Here is an 8,534-nt window from a genome sequence, read left to right on the forward strand (position 1 = left end):
GTAGAATCCCCAAGAGTCTAACATTCAAGGACGAATGTTCCTAAAGGGAGTAGCTGATGTTACATCTCGAAGATTTCACATTGTTGCATTATGAGTGGACTAATGTGAGCTTAAGGTGAACATAAAGTCCTTAAGAGATTAAGGAGAGTATTTTCTAACTTTGAGTGTGCACCATAAGATTTTGAAGTTATATGAATCGGTGACACTAAGTTCGTTAAAGGAAGTGAAATGCAAGTCATGTTTGGAAAGGTTTCACAATAATTGAGGTATAAGGTATTTAGTATTGTCTTGAGGGGGAGATAGGGCCCTTTAGATGGTTAATGAAGTGTTATATAAGTGTCAATAAGTTTCCACAAGGATTGGGAGTTGAACGAATCGGCGAGAGCAAGTTCGGAAAATATGGGTTATACGGCCATTTATACGAACCGTATAATTTATACGGCCCGTATAATGGTCCGTATAATCATTCCAGAGAAGGCTAAACCCCTGGTGGGATTATACGGTCCATTTATACGGATAGTACAAATTGTACGGACGGTATAAATGTCCGTATAAACGGGTCGGGCCAATTTTTTCTATTTTTATTTATAGACGACCTTGTTCATTTATTTCATTTCCCAAATATTCCCAAGTCTTGAGAAAATTTGTAGAACCTTCCTCCAAGCATATTCCACAAACCCAAGAGAAATCAAAGATCAAATAGCAAGAATCAAGATATTCAAGTGTTGGGAGACTCACAAGGGTTGGTAGGATTCAAGAATACCTTGGGTGTTGAAGTTAGGGTTTCACTCAAGTTGATAACTTGATCTAACACTCATTCCTATGAGATAAAAGGTTAGCTTTCATGTCTATTTCATGTTATTAAGTATGCTTGGTTGTTGAATAACTTGGGTGAGGGAGGAAAGTAGAAGATGAAGCTCAATTATAGATTTAATGATATTTTTGAGCAGTAAATTAACTTGAGTCATGAGTCTTAGTATGCTATGAGTATACTATTGTTGTGGGTGGTACTAATGATGTTGAGGAAGTATTGTATGTAGATGAATATGGTGTTATGCTGTAGTCGTTGTTATGAATGACCTTGAAAGGGGATTTTGAGGATTGGACAATGCTTAACTTGAATGAAGCCTCTTGATTATGGTATTGTTGATAATGTCATTATTGTTTAGTATTTTGGATTTTGGTAGAAGTGGATGAAATAGGGGAAATGCTGCCCAATTTTCGTTAGCTTATGAATTATTCTAGTTTGAATTTAAGAGTGTCTTTAAGACTAAACCATGGTATGAATCCTTTTAAATGTAGATTTCTGAAGCTTTTGAGATGAAGTTAAGTAGTTAAGAAGACGTAAAGGTATGTAAGGCTGACCCTTCTTCTTAAGGCATGATCCCATTGTCGTATACCTTCACGTGAAATCCATAATGGCTCCCATGATGATTTCATTCCTAGAATCACAAAAGCTCATAATTCTTGATACGCTCGCTGATATCGATGTGGTCCATCACTATGATAGTTGATCTTAAGGGAAAGATATAGTGAAAATGATGATGATGATGAGAATGATGTTGCTTTTACTTATGTAATCCTATATGAATATACATAAGTATAGAGATATGTTGTAACACCGAGTCCCTTTGTGGCCGGGTATGCTTCATACCGAGTCCTATATGGCCGGGTATGATATCTATTGTGCGCACACCACTGCAGATGGGTATGAATAACACCGAGCCCTATTATGGCCGGGTATGCTACACACCGAGTCCTGTTAAGGCTGGGTCTGTCATAATGAAAATGCAAAGTATCTAAGTATATATAGGTATATGAATATGTATATGTATGGAAAGTCTATTCCAAAGAAAAGGGTAAGTAAATATGATGAACACCTCAAGAGGCATAAATAGCTCTTTTAGCTCGTGTTATCATTCATGCTTTTATCATTTTATTGCCTATGCTTTACACACTCAGTACATTGTTCGTACTGACGTCCTTTTGGTTTGTGGATGCTGCATCATGCCCGCAAGTGGACAGGAAGATAGATTTGATCCTTAGGCTGCTTATTCAGAGATTGCTTAGAGGAGCTTCACTTGATTCGGAGCTGCAGCTGTTGGTATGGTGGGACCTATCCCGGCTATATGATGTTTCATACTTTTTTAGAGGCTCGTAGACAGTTGTGTATAGTTAGATATCTTTTAGCCTTGTCGGCTCATATTTTGTAAATCATTTTGTTAGCCTCGTCGGCTTGTGTTCATGTATATGGGCATAGTTGTTGATGTTGAGAAAAAAGTGCTCTTGCCCGATAAGATTTGTATCATTGATGTACAATAATTGCGAGTTAGCCATATGGCTCATCTAGTTATGAATGTGAAAGTACGATGAGAGGTGCCCGAGTGGGTTAGCTCTGGGTGCCCGTCATGGCTCTCCGGTTGGGTCGTGACAACTGATTCAGTGAGTTCTCTCCAATTAATAATTAGCAAAATTTCCAAGTTTAAGGTATTTCAAAATTGATGAGAAATCTTCTAATTGGGAAGTGAAAGTGGGAGTACTATCAAGACAGTTATTGTTCGAGGAATGAGTGAGCTCTAGGGGAGACAATTCATTGATTAATGAATGGTTTAGGCTTTGGTCAATTGGCAAATGAGAGTATTTTTCAAAGGCAGAGATGGTAAAAGTAGTAGTAGAAGAAGAAGTAGGAAGAGGAATGGGAAAAGGGTTTTGCCCAAAACAATTAGAATTCCAACCAATTGAATTACACAAATATCGATTCATGTCCATGGGCAGAGATGTTTCCCACAATAAATGTTCTATTATTTTAATCAAGTTGCTTATTGGAAAAAGAGAGATTCATCAGAAGACAAAAAAAAAAAAAAAAAGTCAGGTTGCAATTTTAAGAGTTGTCCTTTCTTTTAAGGCAATTATACAATGTTTATACATTTTTATACAAAGTATGTCATTATATATACATTATATATAGTGTATAAAAATGCATATATGATTTATAATAGTGTATAAGGATGTATATTTAAAGTTACAAAAAAAAGTTGAGCAATGTATATATAGCTATACAATACATATACATTATCTATACACCGATGATACAGTAGTGGGCTAGAATTATACAGTGGGCTAGATTGACTGCAAACTAGATGTGCGAGCAGTATATATGGGTTATTTCCCCTAAAAGAAAGAAGCAAAATGTAACATCCCGTAAATCCGTATAGAATATGAAAGCGTTATACGAGTCATTTTGAACCTTATAAGTTAGGTTACGTTCACAATTCGGGGCTTAGAAACCAAATCAGGGAATGTTGGGATGAAAATCCCACTGTCACGGTAAAAGGGGGGATTTACGTCAAGAAGTACGTCACGTACTTCTTTGTACGTCCCGTCCTTTGGGGGAGTACATTTGTGGGTCAAGGCGGAACCTCACTGGAAAAATGAGGGAGAGGCCCGTACTTCTAAGTACGTCCCGTACATCTTGGGCGTACTTCCCTTGCCTCTTAACATTGCTCACTGGAATTTTAGGGTGATATACGACCCGTATATCAAAGGATGTGTGACACCCCGTAAACTTGAACTAGGTGTGAATGTGTAAAAATATAGTGTTAAGATGATATTATATCTATATGAATCCATTCTTGATGAATTCAGGTGGACGATGATCGTTTTGAAGTCAAACCAACAATTGAAGTTCTTAAGGGCTCTTAAAATTGGCCTAAGTTTTGGTAGGTCTGTTTTCTGGGTGCTTTTCATAAAAATTTGTTGTGAATTTGGGAAAACTTCCTCAATAAAAGTTGTAGATCATTGAAATATCTTTCCAACGGTATATTTTGGAGCTCAAGAAAAGCTCTGTGCTAGAAGTTATGACCAATTTACTGCGCGATGTCGAAGCAGTCGAAAATTGTATTTTGGCTAAGTGTGAAATGGATAGGAGAGCTCGTTGAGCTAGGCCCAAAGTGAGGTGGAGATAACGTCTCCATAGCCATCGCTCGGAAAGGTAAGGGGGTCCAAAAGTGAAAACTTAAGAAAAATTGACTAAGTCCTTTTTTAGGTTGACCTCGCTGAGCGAGGCTCAAAGCGAGGTAGGGCCTCACCGAGTGAGGGCCATAGCTAGGTCACCCCTGGCTTTGGGGCTTGCTCGGCGAGGTAGGGGGTCCAATTTCCCAGTTATATAAATTCATTCCTTAACACGAAAAATCATATTTCCCTCATTCTCTAAACCCTAGAACAACGTGTTATTCTCCTATCAACCTCCCACAATAAGGGTTGCAACATAATTCTTCCTAAAGTGATTCAAGCTAGGATTTTGGGTGTTCTTCATTAGAAAAGTGAATTTTTAAACTTTGTTTAACGTATTAAGGTATGTCTCTTTTAAAAATCATTTTTGACTATAAAGGTGATTTGTATGTCTCTCTTTTGAAAACTTATTCTGAATGAAAATCACTTTTTGAAACTATTGTTGGAAGTATAAATTTTATTCAAGATTATTTAATGAATGAAAGGAAAAGTAATTTTTTCATGTTTCTTGAACTCTAATTCATGTCTAAATGGTGGTTAATGTGTGTGAGGGGACAAACCCACATTAAACCTAGATTGTAACAAACCCTATATATGTATAAGATATTATGAATGTTTTCCTCTATGAGAGATGCTTAATAATGATGGTTAAGAGTTGGTAATGACATTCTCATTGATGAATTGGGACATGGAAATCTTTTGTAAAGAAGTTATACGTTTTCAAAACATTGATTGGAATGACTTATTCTTTCGATATGGCATAATGAACTTTAATGTTATTGATGGTGTGACTACTTTGAGATAAATTGTGAAATCAGCTTCTATGCCATGGACTTTGTTGTTATGTTTGCCTTGTTATTCGGGAGGAATAGTAGCCACTATGGATCCTAGTGTATTAATTGCCTTGCTATTCACGGGGAAGAGTGGCCACTTGGTTCGCTTACTGAGGGATGTATTAATGGCCTTGCTATTCGGGAGAAGTGTAGCCACCGTGAATCCATATTCTCGTGTATTGCGCAGTTGTTGTTGATATTGAGTTGGGCCTATATGGGCGATTGTGATATCCATCTTTATTATGGGCCGGTATTTATGCCTGATCGATTTAAAGCATAATGGAAATCGGATTTTGAAAATGGCTTGTAAACCTGTTTAACAAATGATATTAAGAATCACAAAGTGGAATAACCGTTTTTATACTATCTTTTCAGGACTGATTTCTTTATGTATTATTATAATTTATTTTTGTATTTCTTATTGTCCCCGAGGCACTCACTGAGTACGAAATACTCAGACATACCATTGTTGTTTTTGATGGTATGTTAGGTAACGGAGAAAAGGTGTTCTTGATACTTGGCGCTTAGGAAGGACTTGTTGTATTCGTGATTTGGTGAGCCCACACGTTCATTCGTGGGACACACTATTTATTCGTTCATTCATTATTAGTTTTTGGGCTGCGTCCCGATGAGTCAAACTATTATTTCTTTATCTTAGAAGCTTCATAGTATACATTCTTGTGGGTAGTTATTGAGTTATTAATTAACTCTCAGGCATGTTGTTATGTTTGACAAGTATTGATTACTAAAGACTTCCGCTGATTTAATTCATATACGTATGATTTGTTTACCTTTATTTTATAAACTGTTGGAGGGGAATGTTGAACCTGGCTGGTTCAAGTGTTATTATTGTGTCGTTTAGGTTCTTCCGATATTGTTCATGACGTCGGATGCTAGTCACGTCTAGGGTGGGTTTTGGGGCATGACAAGCTTGGTATCAGAGCCTAGGTTTAAATACGTCCTACGATTATTGTCGGTGTCTGTGGACCTATGTCTAGTGGAGTTTTCCTTGTGTGGCTCGATCACCGCATGACCGAGTAACTCCCGGACATTCATAGGTGTTCCTATTCTTCTTGATTCTAGATGGTCTCAGAGAGCTTAAATTCCTTTTTAGGATCATTCTAATTTGCTCGTTAATTCGTGCCTTGCAGAAATGGCTCTGACGCGATCCAAAACCGAGCACAACCCGTGAGAGTTAACTGAAATCTTAGGGGCGCGAATGTTGGTAACGAAAATGATACTGGAAACCAAGTACCACCTCTAGCACCGCCTGCTCCTACTGTTCCTGTTGCGGATGTGCCTGAGATTGGCACTATGCAAACTGCTATTCAAATGTTAACTGCATTGGTTGTGGCTCGGCCAAAAGCAGAGGTGGGACCTCATGGTGGAAGCAGACTTAAGCAATTCCTCGACTTGAAGTCACCAGAGTTCTTCAGGTCATGAGAGGTGGATGACCCCCAGCACTTTCTAGATGAGACCTTCAAGGCATTGAGGGGGCAATGGATGCCTGAGATTTTCCGAAGTGTGAGGCTTTTTCTTATCGGTTGAAGGATATTGCTCACGCGTGGTTTGAGATGTGGGATTACGAGAGGGGTGACGCTTTAGCTCCGACGTGGGCCGAATTTGAAGAGGCGTTCATGGAAAGGTTTACGCTCGTCATGAGAGAGATTTGCTATGGCCACGAAGTTTGAAAAGCTAGAACAGGGTAACAAGTCGGTTCGCGAGTATAGTTTGGAGTTCACCCATCTGTCAAAATATGCTTTATTCATGATTCCAACTGAAAAGTATAAGTTGACTCGTTTTGTGAAAGGCTTGGTGCCACATATCAAGTCTGCATGTGCTGCTGTGGCTATGTCTCCTACTTGCACTTTCTCATCTCGGTTGGGTTTGAACAACAGAGAGTTGGAAAAATGAGAGAGGGTGGATCGAGATCGTAACAAGAAGGCCGATCGGTAGGTGGTTTTAATGGTAATAATTATAAGGGAGGTCGAGTAAAGGGTATTCGGCACCTGCTCAGTCTGGCGCATGTTCGAATGCTAGTGTACCTTTTGGTAGGCAAGGTCAGAAGAATAATAACCAAATCAGGTTCTCCCAAGGTAGTAGCCGGTTCTTGTATGGGAGGATCGTATGTCATCACCGTGTGGTATTAGGGGGCATCTTAAGAGGGATCCGCGAGAAAGTGGCTACGTGAGATGGCTGCTATGAATAACCAAAAGAATGATTCTCCTGCTTCTGCATCTGCTAAAAATCAGCCTGCTAGTAATGCTAATAATTATAATCAGAATGCTCGTAACAACGGCAAAGGAAAGAAAGTTGCTAATACTTCTGGTGGAGGGACAACTTCGACTTTATGGGCTAACTCGTAGAGAGGTAGGAGGCTTCGATCTTTGTGGTTGCGGTATCCTTACCATTTGTTCTCATGATGCTTACTCATTGATTGATCCGGGTTCAAATTTATCCTATGTGACCCCTTATTTTGCTCTTGATTTGGGTATGAAACCCGAACCTTTGTGTGAACCTTTTGCTATTGATACGCCTTCTGGTGTCCCTGTTATTGCTTCTAGAGTGTATAGAAATTGTGTTGTTGTGATCAAGGGACGTGAGACCATGGCTGATTTGTATGAACTTGAGATGGTGGATTTTGATGTAATTATGGGGATGGACTGGTATCACTACCCGAGCACCGTTCGTCATACCATTATCCTGCCCACTCGGAACACATATAGTCCCCATGGTGATGCTTATCATTATCTGATCATAAACTGTTCATCAAAACACGTGCATATATATATATAGATAAGCCCTCACGGCAACAAAAGAATGATATACAGAACATACAATGAGGGTCACATAACATCTACTACCTACATGAGTATCTGCGAGCCTCTAGCTAAGACACTGAAGTCATGAGGACAGGACCCCGCCATATCCAAGTATGTACACAAAAGAATATATCAGAACTGCACCTCCGAAATATGGAAGTGCTCCTGTGCAAGCTGGTCTGGCTCCTAGAAAGCTGGGTCGTCTCCCCCTCTGCCCGGCATGAACACGGCGTCAAAGGAAAAGGGCGTCGATCACAAACAATGTACGAGTATGTAAGGCATGCATTATAACATAATAAGGAAACAAGAGAATAAAAGTTAAGAAGATAACAGGTGACTACTTGCCTCTTAAGGCGAGTCATGCATGCAAGCTTATAAAGTAAATATCATCATATCATATATTGCTGCGGAACGTGCAGCCCGATCCATATATCATCATATATCAATATATTACCACGGAATGAACGGCCTGATCCATTACCCACATATCCCGCGTCCGGGACGGTATCATAATATACCAGCTGATCAACTGGCTATGCGTCTATAGCGCCTCACCTTTCCCCATATCCCCTATATATATATATATCATATACACATATAATATAAGTAGCATGCATGAGAACCTAAATAAAAATGCGCTTTATCGGAGTGACGTAAGGTCGTGAACCTCCGATTACATTATGGACTCATCGTCATCGCTACGTCTCACCTTGAAGGAACTAACATCATGAGGTGAGAGCACAATGAAGAATAGCATCAATGAAATCATAAACGTAGAAATATCGACTTTATGAACACATCATTATCATCGTCACTATCATGGAACATGTCTCATAAGAAACTCTCGAAGATCTTTAACTTCCATTCT

The sequence above is a fragment of the Lycium ferocissimum genome, chromosome 12, assembly GCF_029784015.1.
Source record: "Lycium ferocissimum isolate CSIRO_LF1 chromosome 12, AGI_CSIRO_Lferr_CH_V1, whole genome shotgun sequence".
NCBI classification, from domain to species: Eukaryota; Viridiplantae; Streptophyta; class Magnoliopsida; order Solanales; family Solanaceae; genus Lycium; species Lycium ferocissimum.